The 17,013-nt window shown below is 38.0% G+C and overlaps 1 protein-coding gene across 7 annotated transcripts in view; it reads right to left on the bottom strand.

The window, feature by feature from the left end:
• NYAP2 (neuronal tyrosine-phosphorylated phosphoinositide-3-kinase adaptor 2) overlaps window positions 1-17,013 on the bottom strand; it is a 382,953-nt gene that overhangs the window by 274,198 nt on the left and 91,742 nt on the right. The gene's annotated exons all lie outside the window — the stretch shown is intronic.

Raw genomic sequence — 17,013 nt, 5'->3', positions numbered from 1 at the left:
GACAAAATGAAAGAAAAAGAGAAAGAGAAGGAAAAGGAAAAGAAAGACAAAGTGAAAAGAAAAGGAGAAGGGGGAAGGGAAAAGGGAGGGCAGGAAAAGAGAAAGGAAGGAGCGAAGAAGAAAGGAAGGAAGGTAAGAGGGAAAGAAAAAGAAGGGAGGAAGAAAGGAAGCGAGGCAGAGAGGGAAGGAAGAAGAAAGGAGGGAGGAGATAGTATTTGCTTAAATTGGTGAAAGTATTGTCAGCCTCCCTCAGTCTCCCAGAATCTTCAGTAACATTACACACAGTTCTACTAAGAAATTAGACACACAGAATAAAACAGCAACATTGAGTAAGGAAGTGCGTTTAAATATCATTTGATCCTGAGCTGATTCTAAATACTTCATAAGTATTCCGAGTATGCAAAGTCTGCAAATATAAGATTCTTAAGTTTTACATAGGAAGGTTTGATCAAAAATGTTACAATATAAGAAATCCCCTCTAATTTTGAAATTCAACCAATTATTTAGGAAGTGACTCTTGGGCCTCTGTCTATGCTATGAAGTAATAGTGACTCCTTTATGAAGAAAAGGGACACAAACATGAATGTAAACTTTTAAAAGGAAGATTTTTCTAGAGTGTTTTCTATCTGTGAAGTTCATTCACCAAGAGTAAATACAATTTTTTTAAAACATCATTACAGAATATTTGACTGACTTTCTTAGATATGTTTGAATGGTAAAAAGTACTTCTCAGTATATGAATTTTGGAAGCTTGCTCAGTCTACCTTTCCAGGCATGTAAGTTTATTCAGATCTTTAATAAAACAAATTTTAGCTGACTCTGCCTTCATAACATGATGGAATTTTATGTTTCATATTATTATAATGTTTGTTATAATTTTAACATTCCTGTAGGAACAGTAATGAGAAATGAGATTTTTTTTCCCTTCTTCAACTGGGGACTTAGACGATTACATGTCCACTGGGGCTAAAGCCAGGAAGAATTTAACAAGAACATTAGATTCTTGACTCTGGCCTTTAATAACAATGATAACTTGCCACTCAACCCAAAATATTTTAAATGTATATTTTCTGAATATTTTCAATTGATATTCAGATACTAAGCACCGAGTACCATCTTTGCAACAAAGGTGGCTGGAATTTCAGTGCGCCAAAAAGCAACAGTATCCAGAAGCGTGAATGGAGTCCACACGATGGCTAAGGGGCTGTGTTCATGTCGTAGCTGAAAGTATCCCAAGAAGGTGCAGTGCTTTTATGTGTCTTATTTTCACTCTCTCTCTCTCTCTCTCTTTCTCTCTCTGTGTGTGTGTGTGTGTGTGTGTGTGTGTGTGTGTGTGTTGCTTAAAGAACAGCAATAAAGACATAAACTAGAAGCTTATCCAAACAGAGAAGTTTGTGAAAAATGATAAAGAATTTGAGAAAGGATAGGGGGTAGTGGATGTGAGGGGCAGTCTTGGTATGGGAAGGTCTATATTCAGTTTGTGATGATCGTGGCTTTGATCTTTCTCACAGATGGTATACTTGATGAGATCTAACTTTGCTTTTAGTTATTTTTTATCCTAACGTCTTTTGTTCATTTCTGTTGCATCACTGCACAAAAGGTGCTTTAAGGATTTATTTAGCCAGTTATCCCATTCCTGGTAACGCAGCCACCTGGGGAAATTTATGCATGTGTTAATGCACATGGGCATTTATGTGAGTTACTAAAGTAATTGTATTAGCAATTTCTCGGTTACCTTTCACCTAAATGGAGTCTGAACCTTTTCCCGGACTGATAATTTACTCTGCTGCTTCATTTCAGCGTTATCTTTTTTATCAGCACAAAACAACTTAATCTAACTCTATCTGCTTTGCTTCATATATGTCCTCTTACACACACACACACACACATTAACATTTCTTTCAAGAGAAATTCAATGCATGCTTCGAGCACTAGCAGGTACCATTGCAAGTTTAGTTTGACCAGGCTGTAAATGCAAGATGAAGAAATGGGACAAAAAAAATAATTTGGATGCAAAGACCATTGTTCAAGTCAAGGCTAAAGACAAACAGTAAAGGCGATGGTACATCTAGGTTCAAGAGACCAGGAAAGATTACTAGTCCAAAGCAAATTGAAGATTATGGAATTCAGCATACAACTAGTTTCTGAATTTGCTAGGAGCCTTTAAATATACATGTTCCCAGACTCCATATGAAGGCAATGATTGAATCATCCATGTTGAATCAGAATATCTGTAAGTATACATGATGAGTTCCTGTTTTTAAAACTATACCCAGATGTTTCTGATGCAGCAAATCGAGAACCCCCCAGAAATATTAAGAACAATAATTAGAGCCATTAATGAACAGATACATCAATTAGAAGCAATGGGGAAGAAGCAAATACCAGGCAAAGTATCATGAATGAGAAAACATACAACCTATCAGACGGATCTTACTAGGTTATCCTGCAATAACAAACAATCCCCAGTCGCTAACGATTTTCAATGACATAGGTTCGTTTCTTGCTTGTGTCAATGCACATCAACTGTAGCTCTGTTTCATATATCTCCTTCACCCCAGGATCTAGCCCCGTTGAGACTTTTTCTCCTGGCAGAGAGGAAAAAACACTGACTAATTTACACAATGTCTCTCCTGGCTTTTGCTCAGATGTAGCTTATAATCTTTCCATCACTCTCCACTGACTTAAACCAGTCTTATGATCAAGCTTGAGGTCAGTGGCCTAGGGACATATTCTCCTCCAACAGGAAAGTCATATCGCAATACATGGGGATGCATAACCCTTGTACAGGTAGATCAAATGCCTGGCAGCTGTGACGGTATGCAACTGAGATCTCTCTTCAAGAGAGCACTTGCCATGAGGCATGAAGCCAGCTGACAAGATAACAATAACCCATTGGAGTACTTGATGTTTTGAATCACTGTAACTATGGACTCTACAGAGTTAAAACATCCAGGTCCCCAAAGGGGACCTCTCTCTAGAAGACACAGCAAGGGTCCAACTGAAAAACAACTTATAGCTGCCCCTTGATCAGTTTGAACATCCCTTATGTAGTGAGTAACAGACAAGAAGAAGCTGAGCGTGGTGGTGTGCACCTGTAGTCCCAGACACTCTGGAGACTGAGGTGGGAGGTTTGTTTGAGTCCAGGAGTTCAGGGCTGCAGTGAGCTATGATTGTGCCACTGCACTCAAGCCTGGAAGACAGAGCAAGACCTTGTCTCTAAAGCAAACAAACAAAACAGAGTCCTTGATCCTGGTCAGCAGGAGGTAAGGCTGCTTTTATGCAATGAGGCAGAGAGAAGTATGTGTTATCCACTTGGGTGCCTGTTGATACTGTCTTGCCCAAATGTGACTTTGAAAGTTCACCTGCAGCAAACTTGGCCCAGAAAGGTTATGATTACCAGGGGCTCCAACTTCTCATGAAAGAGAGATTAGGTCTTGCTACCAAGTAGACCACTGAGACAAGTGGAAGTGTTTCCTGAAGGTGAGGCGAATTTAGGATGAATGATGGAGGAGGGAGATGATGAGAGCCAGCCATAGCTCCCACACAGACTGCAGTGATGAGGGCTATAGTTTATCTCACTAACTGCACCCTCTTAAGTTTCCCCTCAGGAAGAGCCAGATGGAGCCAGGAGAGAACTGTTCCCCAAGCCTGCAGGAGAAGGACATCAGCTGAGTCTAGGAAGTGAACTGTGGCAGCTGTGGAGGTGTGTGGCTCAGAAGTCTCTCAAGAGAGAACCTCCTCTGAGGACAGCAGTCAGCTGACAATGGCCAGCTGCCGTTTTCCAAATCTGGAGCAACATTTTAGTCGAGGCTGTGTTGTCCGTGGGCAGCTCCTAGACAATGGATGAGCACAATGAGGTATTACACCTGGTTACTTCTTCCCGGATTAGGGCAATCTTTATGGCTGGCTTTCCCTATTGCACTGGTGAAGACCTTCCTTCCCATAACTGCACCACAGTCTGATATCTTCCTATTCAATTGCTTTTCCTCCCTGTCTCCTTTAACTACCGGTGCTAGACCTGCATTATGATCTGAGGTTGTCCTGCCTCCTCCTGCTTCCTCCTTCTTTCTCTCTTACAGTCATTCTTCCCAATAAACCTCTCAGACTTCTGACTCTGTCTTGGTGTCTGCTCCCTGGGAGACCTGAGCTGACATACTTGGGAACAATTATACAACCTCTGGCATTCAGAAACCAAAGAAGCAAGGAAAGAGAAGGCATCATAGCAAGTGGAAGACCCCAGAAATAAGGAATGCCTGTGAAAATAGGTCATTCTCCTGCTTCAGACTGAGCATTTAAATAAGGCCTGGGGAGTTAGAAGCTAACTGCACTACAGGAATACTTGGCTGGAAGTGAAAGTTATGTGGGCTAAAGAAAGCAGAGTCTTGTTGCAATAAGACTCCAACACTCAAGATAGATTAAGCCTGACACATCTCATGTTATAAAAATAAAAACAGGTTTCATAATCCTGAATTTAAACAAGTATGCTTTTTCTCATATAATGAAGGCAATGTTGTGAGATCTACTTGTCTCTCGGTGAGCTATTCCATCATAAAACACGAAGTGTAAAATATTATCTAAATCAAGGAGCATTAGTTTTCAAGAAGTAATTGATGCAATATTTGTAAATATTTCTGCCAAACAAGTTATTGGCTAGTAGACAGCCCTGGACATTTGTGCACTGGAATCACAGAGTTATAGACTCTATCCCAGGGCCGTTGTTTAGGACCTGTATAACATTAGCTACTGAATCCCTATAACATTAGCTACTGAAACATGAGCCATTTCATCAGTTGTTTAACAGTCGCATTAGCCCCATCAAACTGGTATCAAATTGACCTGATATACTGCATATGAAGTACTTAGCACAGTCTGATATATAATATGCAGTCAATAACTTTAGCCTTAAAATTCCTACATTTACATAAGTCTTTTCTTACTGGATTTTGCTTATGGGATAATCATTTGCATTGTAAGGCCATGCCTGTAAAGCATGCCATATGGTACCATGTAACCTCAAAAAACTTCACACAAAGAAAGTCAAAATAAAATCCTACGTTTAACTCAAGGTATCAAGATAATCCAGGAAACTGTACCCTTCATGTTGTTAACTTTCTTAAACATTTGCATCAGTTTTTCAAAGCACCTACTGATCAGGTCTGACAAAGAAATGTACAAAACAACACTTCAAAACTTCTCTGACTATGCTAATCAGCATGGTTTGTTCCTTGTCATGCTGTCTTCTTGAAATCCATTGGCATTAATGTTGCGTGTTTCCTTACTAGAACTGCTTCTGTTAGAAGATGAAATCCCTGAGAAAAGTGAGCTGCTGAGGTGAGATGTCATCTTTAAAAGTGACAGGGGTGTTGCTTCTGCATGCAGTTTTGAAGCAAACATGTCAATATTTTGTAGTAGAGTTTTCTTTGCTAAGCACTGAAAAAAATATAATCCCACTCCAGATAGATAATGTTGATAATAATGATGTGGATTGATAGATACATAATGATTGACAGATAAGTAGATAAAAATATTGATCCCCTTTCAAGCACATCTAGAAATTTGAGATACAAATGGAAGGGTTGCCTAGGAGTTTGCTTGCTTGAATATTTATTTTCTGTAGTGATACTTTGGAGCTGAGCTCACAAGCCCATCTCTAAAACTGATTCATACTCCAGTATATTTCTACCTTTGCAAACTTTGCAAACCATTTGGGAGTTTTTCTGTTAAATTTTCAAAAAGATTTGTTCATCTAGCATTAGGGAATGGGCACATTCAACCATTCTTTAAATGGAGGGACATCTAAAAGGGAAATGGTGGTGGTTACCGCTGTGAAGAAGAGAATGCAATTTGCCTGCGGGAAGGTGGGCCACTGCCACCTGTCAACTCTTGGACTCTTTTATTTCACTATGCATGAGTAGAAAGAAACTAATATTTAGACTTTCTTCATTAAAAGTACGACTTAAAAAGCTTACATTTTATGCTGCCTGCCTGTTGCCTTCTGTTTAGATGCTTAAAGCCAGATGCTTACCTTGCGCTGCTCACTGAACATACGCTGGCCCATCATAACAGAAGGATTCCTGCTCCAGAGTAATGGCCTTTTTAGGCTGAGCTGTGCTCATGGAAATTGGGCATTGAAAGAGCCATACGTAACTCCTTTTCCTATTTGACAAGGAATATTCCTCAACTCACAATCAGACTTTTAAGAGAGAGGCATAATTAGTTATATCTGCTTTGAGTTTTGGCAGATAGAACTTGTCATACAATTTATCATATTCACACACTCTCCAGAGCCCCATTGGCCTTGAGTACAAATGGCTGGTCACATCCACTTACCCCCAGATTCATAAGAGCAGGCATTCTGTCTCCTGGCTCATCACTCTAGTCACTAGCACATATTTGTTTTGCGAAGGAAAAATGAATGAAGGAAATAAGTCCACTTTGGAGATAGCCTAATAGAAGGATTAGTTAGAAAATTTTGTGGACATATTTCACTTTCGCTTCCCTGGGATGCATTCTCCCTTATCTTTGCATTGGCAGTTCTTGTAGGGAAGCTTTTGTTTCCCCTCTTTCTCTCTTTCAGTCCAGTATATTGCTCAATCTCAGCTAAAAGAAAATGTTAGATCCCCCTGGCCACCGTGACTATTTTAGGAACTGGCAAAAGTGGTCCAGTTGGAGTGAACCCAGGGCAGGCATGAAGCTGCACTGGCTAGAAGTCTGCATCTGCTTCATTCTTCTTCCCCTTGTGAAGGAAGATAAGTGGGAGCAGGTATCCAGGCATTGAAGAAGACCTGGCTATAGCTATGTCTGCAGCTAGAATAACCCCAGAACTGTTCAGGTATGTCAACTACTAAATTCAACTTTGTTGAAGATAATTATATTTGGGTTTCCTGACAACTGTATTGGGAAAAGTCCTAAATGCACCAGCATAATAATCTGTAGACGGTAGTTACTAAATAAAAGTGATTGGCTAACTTTCATTGGAAAATGCAACTGGTGTCAGGGACAGACTGAGGATGACACAACACAGGAAACAAATGCATCCCACTTCTTTATTATTTGAAAAAATCCTTTTTCACACTATGACCAAAAATAATTCACTGTTTTGTATGTTTGCTCCATATATAGTTTTTAAATCAGGCAGTATGCTTTGATATGAAAACTTGGCTTCAGTAAAATTAAACTGTGTTCGTATTTTCTTCCAAATTGTTCACTCATCATTACCCTTAATGTCTTCTCTGAGCCATACTTGCTCATTCAAAACCATCATTTGTGGATTTCTTGCTTTAGGCTCAAACACTCATTTTCACCACTTCATATCCTCAATGATACCTATTTTCTACTTTTATGCACCTAATATTTTAACTCTCCTAGTTTTTTTCCAGACATTTATTTCCCGTGTCTGGCTGTTTATTGATACTTCTTGGATATGAAGGTCAAGTGTTAAAAATGGGATTTTTACACATCTTTTTATTAACTGCTGTGATGAACTGTTATAGAAAAACAAAATAAAATGGCAAGCATAAAAGACAAACAAAAAACTGTTCCAAAGAGAAAAGACTCAATTTCTATTAGTTCCAGATATTATACTTTAAAATGATATTCTTATATATTTATTTATTTATTTATTCAAGACAGAGTCTTGCTCTGTCACCAGGCTGGAGTGCAGCAGCACAATCTTGGCTCACTACCACCTCCACCTCCCAGGTTCAAGCAATTCTCCTCCCTCAGCCTCCTGAGTAGCTGGGATTACAGGCACAAGGCACCATGCCCAACTAATTTTTGTATTTTTAGTAGAGATGGGGTTTCACCATGTTGGCCAGGCTGGTCTCAAACTCCTGACCTTGTGGTTTGCCTGCCTCAGCCTCCCAAAGTGCTGGGATTACAGGCATGAACTACCACACCTGGCCTAAAATGATATATTTTAAACATCAGATATGTTATTTCTCTTTGGTAGGAGATCTCACCTCTGCCAAAATTCAGTATCTTAGAATTTGAGATGTGTAACTAAACAACTTATTTACTAGCTATCTAATTACAGGTAGAAGACATATACTTTATCAACTTCAATTACGCTTATCTTTATAATGGAAGAAACACTTTCCAGGGTTATTATAAAGTAAAATGAGATAAAACATTTGAAAATAACATAGCAAGGTGGCTGATACAAGTACAGGTGCTGTAGACTGAGTAGTGTTTATTCCCTCTGCTCCCCCGCGTCAAATTCATGTGTTGAAACTTAATCCCTGGTGTGATGGTATTTGCAGATGGAGACTTTGGGAGGTTAAGTCTTGGGGGCAAAACCCCTTTGAATGAAATTAGGGCCCATTAAAGAAACCCCAGAGAGGTCTCTCACCCCTTCTATGATGTGAGGACACAGAGAGAAAACGGCTATCAAAGAACCAGGAAGGAGGACCTCACCAGACACGGAATCTACCATCTGCTTAATCTTGGACTTTTCAGCTTCTGGAACCGTGTGAAATAAATGTCTGTGGCATTTACCACGGAAGCCTGAGTGTACCATGACAAGAGACTGGACAGATATTAATTATCCTCCCTTCCTTCCTGATTTATCTAACTCTGCATCAATTTTTATCTTTCTGTTCCCAGTCACCAAATAGGCATTTGTAATAAGTTTCCACCCTAGAGCACCAGGAAGGAAAACATACTCTATAATCATATAAATATATTTTGCTTGTTTTTGTAAGTGGGTTTCGACAGTATTGTCATGCAATATAGTTCCAAATCCAGATAGTAAACAAAAAATCAAGGAAAAAGCCATAATTATCAGCTGGACGTAATTATAAGTTGGGCAAATCTATTGAATGGATTTTATGGTCATATCCATCAGAAACCATGATAATTTAAGATTTTTATGAATGTTAGAGACTCGGGTAATCATGCCTAGGGAGTTATGCCTGAAAAATAAGCGCACAACTTATTTATCAAAAAGTGCTATCATCAAGAGTTTGAGGTTAGTATTGCTGCCCGTTAATGTGATGCTTAGTTATAACAAAGTAAAGAGGTTACAGAGGGAAGTAGAGAATTTTTTTTAACCTCTAGCAAAGTTCCTTTTCTTCATTTCTGAGTTTCTAAAGAGGCGGGACAGAAGTATAAGGCTTATTAAAGCCAGAACAAATTTTATGGAACATCTTTAAGAGACTTATTTTTACTTAAAACATGACAAGTGCTTTTAAGATTAACATATGTTATTATCTATGGTACTTTAGAATCTAAAATTAAAACATTCCTCATTTCTATACATAAGATTCTTCTACTCCTTGACGTGTCATGGCTTAAAGAAGAGAGGGTATATGGAAAATAAATCATAATATTCAGTTTGAGCTTAGAATACAGTTTACAGAAGTTCACATCGTGGGAGATCTTTTCCAAAAATTCAACCAGAGGAGGAGAAGTTCTGGAAAAGATATTTTATTTGTCTTCAAAACTGACATAAGCTTTGAATATGGTTTGAGAACATGCCAAGTTTTTAGAAATGAGTTTAGCTAACCATATGTGGCTCATTTTTTTCAACCTAGAAGCAGAAACTAGAAATATAGAATGATAACATATAATGGCCTTGAACTTCCTGAGCAGAAGGCATTAACTTAATGCCAGTTTAAAGTATAATAACTGGTTTTGCTTTCTAAAGGTATAATTTTTATTTTCATACACAGAGCAGAGTGGTCAGAGTCCTCAGTATATCACAGACTCTTGAACCCCTAAGATTTCAGCACCATGTGGTCAGATGTTCTCTCAGAGGAAGTACAAGGCAGGTGTCATGGAAGAACAAGTCCTGGGGTCCTGGGGCCCCAACAACCACAGAAGAGCTGGGAAGTCCCCTGGGAGGAAGTGGCTTTTCAGCTGATGCATATCATGAGTAAGACTTCATCAGATAAAGAGAGAAGTGAGGGAGAAGAGGATCTGTGAGCCAGCAGTGGGGATCTAGAGAAATTGAAAAATTATGGGTATATTTAGGCAGAACTTAATTGGGCCTTGTTTGCCTTACATTTCCAGTGGCTGGAAGTGTTTGGCCCCAAAGGAGTAACCAGTAAGTAGTAATTAAATAAATGAATGTACACATATACGTTTGGGAATAGATCAAGAATAATTCACAGGTTTCTTAAGTGACAGGATGGATGATACTATTATTTAATGACATTCTTCTCTATTTCCTCGTCAGTGGCCACTTTCTCAATTTATGATGAAGGAGAAAGGTAAAATCTGTGATTGCTCATACACTATTAATTTTTGTTTCTTATAAGAACCAGGAATTTGAATGCAGAGATCAGCTTAATCCCTTTCTCTCCGTCTCTACTGCACTGCTTTGGTTCAGGCGCTCATCACTTCTTGGCTAAATAAGTGCAATTGCCTCTTAGCTGATCTTTCTCTACAGTGCTGCCAGATTTATCCTTCTAAATGCAGATTTGCTCATGTCACTCTCTAAATTAAAACACTTTGATAGCTCTTCCATTTCCTTGGACTAAAAATCCAAACTTTTAACTTATACCTATGGTCATTTAAGGTCTAGATTCTATGCCAAGTCTCGTCTGCAACATGCTCCTTTCTTGACCTCAAGAATTCTCTAATAGCACATATTCCTGCCTTAACATTGTCATAGGACTCTATGCTCCTCCATGTGATAGCACCTTCTTTATCACACCCTTCAGGTGTCTTCTGTGAGTTGATCTCCTCCACTGGTCTGTGAGCTCCTTGAGAATACACACCATGAATTGTTTGTAGCAAGTGGGAAAGTGGGTAGGGATAATGGAAGAGAGAGAAAGATGTGAGCCATTAAAAACCACTGGGTAGTTTCAGAAACTTTTTAAAAAATTTTTTAGGGACAGGTATTTTTAAACTATCATCAGAAAGAAAAACTACAATGATTCTCTGAGGCTTAGGTATGATTAGCAGATAATTGCTTTCACTGTTGAAACAAAAGAATTATATGATGAAATGCTGTTTTCAGATATCCCAGTGGCTGATATCTCTGTCATATGGTTTTATACATTATTTACATGCCTGAGATAACACAGTCAAAGCCTCTAAATTAATCTTTATTTAACAAATGCCTGGTTTAGATATCATTCTCCTTCAACTTTGTAAACATCTTGATTGACAGCAATGGCATTTTGAATTCCAGAGTCAAGAGGCTACTCTCTGATTTGTCCACACACTTATGATCTGAAGACTAGACTGTATGCTTATGAGATCAGTAATGTTTACTCTCAAATCTGAAGGCAGTTTGAAGATGGACCTAGAGGGAGAACACACGTCCTATTAGTGATAACTGTAAAGTCATGCCCTGGATTTGAGAAAGAGCCAAACAACCCAAAGAAGTGGCAGATGCTATACTCTTCAGTACAATTTTGGTATGTTTTCTTTTCTGAAAAGTTTCCTATCAGTAATAAGGCAACTGGTTACTTTCCCAGCCCAGACCATCATCTTTGACACAGTATTAGATACTGACACCACCACTGAATGCTTCCTTTATTACTCTTGTTTTACTGTGCAAAATTACCGAAATAGATACCCCATTTTGTAAAATCTGTATTCTCCGTAATATTGGAAGAAAGGGATTGGGACAACCCCAAACTATTTCTGACATGAAATGTCACATCAGAAAAAGGAGTTTTCTTGAAACCAGTAGCTCCCAAGTATATTGTCTTCTATTCATTGACCTTCTAGCAGAGAGATGGTATGATTTGTCAAACAAAATCAGACTAGGATAAAAAAGCTTTCATATCAGATCTGTCTTAAACTTACAGCATTCACTTTCCCAAACATTTGCAATATGTGCTTCTTCCTATAATAGTATCTGAAGATTTAATGAAATAATCCTCTAAATTTCTTGAACAAAATGAGATCTCAAATATTTTATAGAAAGTACATGGAAACTGAAAATATTTGAGCACAGTGAAATGCTTCTTGCAAAATATTCTGCTGAGGTCTCAAATATTTTGCAATTTAAAACAGAGTCATGGAGATGAAAGGAAAAAACAACACCTCGGAAAGACCAGGAAATCCTAACCATGTATTTACAGAATCATTGTGAAAAATGAACCACTGTTTCATCTTCCATATCAATCCAAAAATAATTCAATATAGGGTTGACCTTCTTAAGAATTAAGATAATTCTGCAGTTACACATGGTACACACCTTATAATTACCAAAAGCTTTAGGAAAACTTATTGGTGTTTTGTTTTGTTTTGTTTTGATTTTTGAGAAGGAGTCTCGCTCTGTGGCCAGGCTGGAGTGCAGTGGCATGATCTTGGTTCACTGCAACCTCCGCATTTCAGGTTTAAGCAATACTCCTGCCTTAGCCTCCCAAGTAGCTAGAATTAAAGTTGTGTGCCACCACGCCCAGCTAATTTTCACATTTTAGTAAACATAAGGTTTCACCATGTTGTCCAGGATGGTCTAGATCTTCTAACTTCATGATCCACTCACCTCGGCCTCCCAAAGTGCTGGGGTTACAGGCATGATCCACCATGCCTAGCCAAAACCTCAGTTTTGATAAATCTGAGCCTAGTCCCTCAGGATAATTCCTCAAGGTCTATTTCACTAAAAAGATTGTTGCCCTCCAATGAGAGGTCCCTGGGTCTTTCTCCTCTCCAGCTTTTAAGTTCTCTACATCATTACTACATTTTTTTCCTCTGGTATGCTGACTCAATCTCTCTTAATAATTTTTCCACATATATTATACTTTCACTTAACTCCCCATGGTATATTCTTCATTGCTTATTCTCATCAGCAATCCTAAACATTTCAGACTCCCCTTTTTTTAGGAATACTTTCCTCAAACATCCTGAGCTCTTGCTTCATCGCTTGTATTCTTTCTCTATTTCTCTCTCTCTGTCTCTCCCTTTCTCCTTCCCTTCTGCTCTTTTTTCTTTTCTTCTCACTCATTCATTTGTTAAGTCATTCATCCATGTTTAATTCCCAAACATCTATTGAGCATCTCTTTTGTGCCCAACACATTGTTAGCTGCCAGGAATGTACCTTTGAACAAGATGGCAAAGTCTCAAAAGGGGATCCCACCTTCTTATCACTGTTCTTAAGTCACATTCTTTGTGTATCTGTTGTACTCTGGCTTCTAACATCAAAGAGTCTACTGAAATGGTTTTCTTAAAAGTCACCTTTTCCTTGCTAATGGTATAAACTAGAACGTTTTATTTTTCTCTAGATTCTTCTCAATACCTTTAGAGCCATTTTATCTCTTCTAGACCACAGCTGCTTTCTGGAATGTCCCATTTCCTTGGCTTCCTGAACACTGTCCTCTCCTGTTTTTGTCTCTTTCCAATTTTTCTGCTTAGTATTTGAGCTGAATTCTCTTCTTGTCCCTCTTGCTTCAGTGTAGGCCAAAGTTCAGTGTCCCCTTTTCTCATTTCTCTGTGCTTGTCTTTGGCAAACATCAGTTTTTAAGACTGCAATGGTATCCTGTCCATGTGATTTTCAAATCTAATACTCCATGGTTACTTGCATTCTGAGACATCTATCTGCCCTCCCTATAAAATACTGCACGTTTCCAAATGGGCGTTCCTTTGATGCCTGAGATTAGCATGTTCCAAACCAATGTTATCGCCATCTCCCTTTTTCCTCTATTGAAACTTTGTCTTCAAACATCATTCTCTCAGTCACAGCGACCAAACACTTTCAAGAAATTTGACACCTATATACCTCCTATATATACACACAGTCAAACGGTCAAAAAATTCTTCCTCTTCTACCTGGATTTCACATTTATTCCCTATTTTCCAAACCATCTACAAGGCTTTTTATGAACTTTTGGTCCCAGCTACTAAATGATTTTCTTACTTGGATTATTTGTCTCAGTTTCCCCAGCAATAATGCATTCATGACCTAAAAGAAAAAAAGCTCTAAAAAAGAAATGGGATCACATCAATCCTTCTCGTTAAAGTCTTCAGGATTACACAAAATAGAGTCGAGTAAGGAATATAAACTGTAAGGAATATAAACTTTGCATAATCTGGCCCAGTCTTCTTTCTTATCTTGTCATATTATCCACTCACATAATTCTTCTTCACTCCACTCTCCTGAATTTTTTTTCCCCTTCAAACTATATCTCCATTTAAAAAAAAAAAATCTCAAGTTATTTAGGGCCTAAACCAATGTCATCTCTTCCTTGAAGCTTTCATCAATACCCTCTCTCTTGTTTAGTGAACTTCCTCTATATCGTCACTGTTTGCCTTATATTATAGCTACTATATACAGTCTTGAAATGCTGTAATTTTTGAAGATAAAAATCAAAATCTGCATGTTCCTTTATCTCCCATGGTGTCTAGTATACTTCTTTGAGTGTAAAAAGTAGCATGTAAATATTTATGAATTTAATTTAAATTTAGACCTACATTAAAAGGAATATACAGTTAATTATACTATTTCCAGGCATATATGAAATTAAAGAGTTATCAAAATTTTGCTTCAATAGAATAAATCTAGATCAAAAGCTTTTTAAGATAGAGACTTGGTTCTAAAGGAAGTGAAGAGATAAAGTGAAATACAGGTAATAATTTATATCATCCAGAAATTCCCAACCTCTAAAGGGAACTGAGCTCAGTATTGCTAATTGAATAGTCAAGCCACACATTTTCCAGGAAGTGAAAAAATTCTATCATCTGTGTGTCTGTAGAAAAAGACAATATAAATCACACACACACACACACACACACACACACATGCACACATGCATTGTTTCCAGCCTAGTTAGAAAATTTCATTTCTAACACTGCTCCTAAATCATATTGTGACCACTAGACAATTCATTTCCAAATGGATTCATTCATTTATCAAATGAGGTAGTAATACCTTACCCAATGATCCCTCACGATATTTATGGGATTAAAATGCAAATATAAATCCAGGTCAGGTTTTATTCATGAAGTATTTTTCCTATTTAATAACAAAAAAGCATTTTACAAACATTTCTACTGAACACACTACCTTGACAAACCAATAAAGCTGAGAAGCATCCTCTCTGGCATTTTTGAAGTCCATTAATAACGTCATATCTAGAGTTCGAAAAACCCAGCTCCTAGCCCTCATCCATGTAATCAGAGTGACATGTAAATGTGAATCACTAGAGACACTACTTAAGAGCCAAATACTCATGCGTGGATGCATTAGTTACTCTAAACGGAGGGGCCAGTGTTCTGTCTCTGTGCCCAACAGGTTGCACATCTGCTTAATGTACCCAAATGTAATAATATGATAGATTGAAATATAGATGGCAAGATTGCCTATGCAGAGGCCAAGAGCCTGACTCCCTGTTTTTCTAGAATAGCTTTCCGGGAACAATGCACTTTCCCTGATTGGTTTTCTTCAGACAAAATAATTGAATCTAATGCTCTGTGTCAATGAAAGCACTTGGATTATCTGCTTTATGCTGTAGCCCTAAGGGGAGTCAGGGTCCAGTGTTAAAATTTGCCTTTGATGAAACCTCATCTTCTTCTACACATCTTTATTCATAACAAATTAAAAGTTATTATCACAACATATTAGCAACAGTTTTAATGCTCACAGTGCATCTAAAAATTAAAAAAAATAAATAATTTCTCTATTATAATAGAAGCAATATCTTAGTGGGCCTCATTATACTATTTATCATCTATTATTTGTGGCATACAACAGTGCAATGAGCGAGTGCTGTACTAGAAAGATATACACCCCTCAGGGTTTACAGTTTAACTGAGAGCACATTTAAATTTAAGATCTGCACTATTAAAATAAAACCTTCTTGTATACATGGAAAGGAACCAGGGAAATATGACTCCATGTCTTCCTTATTGAAAGAGAGTTTCTTATTTACTGAAGCTTGGTTCAACTTAAGGACAATTAATGATTCTTTGGCAAAGGTTTTCTGTGGGGCTTTATTGCTTTTGTTTTTGTTTTTTCCATTTATAACTCATTTGTGGCCATCTGTTTCAATTTTTTCTTAAAGAGTTTGCAAACCTTGGAAAATACAGGATTTGGATCAGGGTAGGAATCACCAAAAGATATTTTCATTGCAACCCATTTAGTTTAAAAAAAAGGAGGATAAAAAATGTAAGTTGTAGGCTAATTCAGGAATGCATGAGACGCAGTGTTAAATATACACACATTCCCTGGCCACACACTTTCTTGAAATCTTCTCCCCAAAGATATTATATCCTTTTTCTTCCTATCTTAGCCACCACACTCAGGGCCACAACCTGGACCTTTTGATTACCAATAACCTCAGCCCCTCCATGACCACAATTTTAAGCATCTGTATCTTTGACCACCAACACTTGCCTTTTCAGTCTCCTTCCTCTGTGTGCTCAACCTCAGCTCTCCTTTGACCCCATTTTGGGACTATCTATTCCTTGGTCTTGCAACCTTTTCTGTGTTTCTCAGTTGCTACAAATCCTGTCTTTCTAAATGCAGCTTAAATTTTATGATCAATGATTTGTATCACTCCCTGGTATATGCCTTCAACGTGCTTATCCTTGTATTGAAGTGGTAATGTGATGAGCACAGGTGTGTCAAAGGCTAAGGTCAAGATTAGTTAATTCAGGTTCACAGCAGGTGGGGCTGTCATCATTTGCAAGGATGCCCTCAGCAGCAAACCAGATTTGGTCTGCAGTCTTCTCATCTCTCTTCCATAGCATTACTAGGTCAGTCTACCGAAGATATGCTTGAAGGGAACATTCCTTTGCTCAAATTCTTGCAACATCATTTGGTTTTAAAATATTACATAAAGTGGCAACACTGAACATATTCAATCTTATTTTTTGCTACAAAAATCACCAATATATATTCTTTGCTAATGGCCCCATAAAATCCCAAATATCTGATTGGTTTATTAGTTCATTAATTAAACCCATAACTACTGAAGGCCTATCTGTGCTAGATAGTGTGGTAGCCCCTAGTCACCCAACAAAAAGCAAAATATCTCTCCCCCCAAAACACAGAGATTAGGGATAGAGCCAGGTGATTAAGACTGATGCTACAAAGAAAAGAGAATGATCTGAAAG

This window comes from Callithrix jacchus, chromosome 6, assembly GCF_049354715.1.
Source record: "Callithrix jacchus isolate 240 chromosome 6, calJac240_pri, whole genome shotgun sequence".
Lineage (NCBI taxonomy): Eukaryota > Metazoa > Chordata > Mammalia > Primates > Cebidae > Callithrix > Callithrix jacchus.
This window is presented reverse-complemented; position numbering and strand designations above follow the sequence as displayed.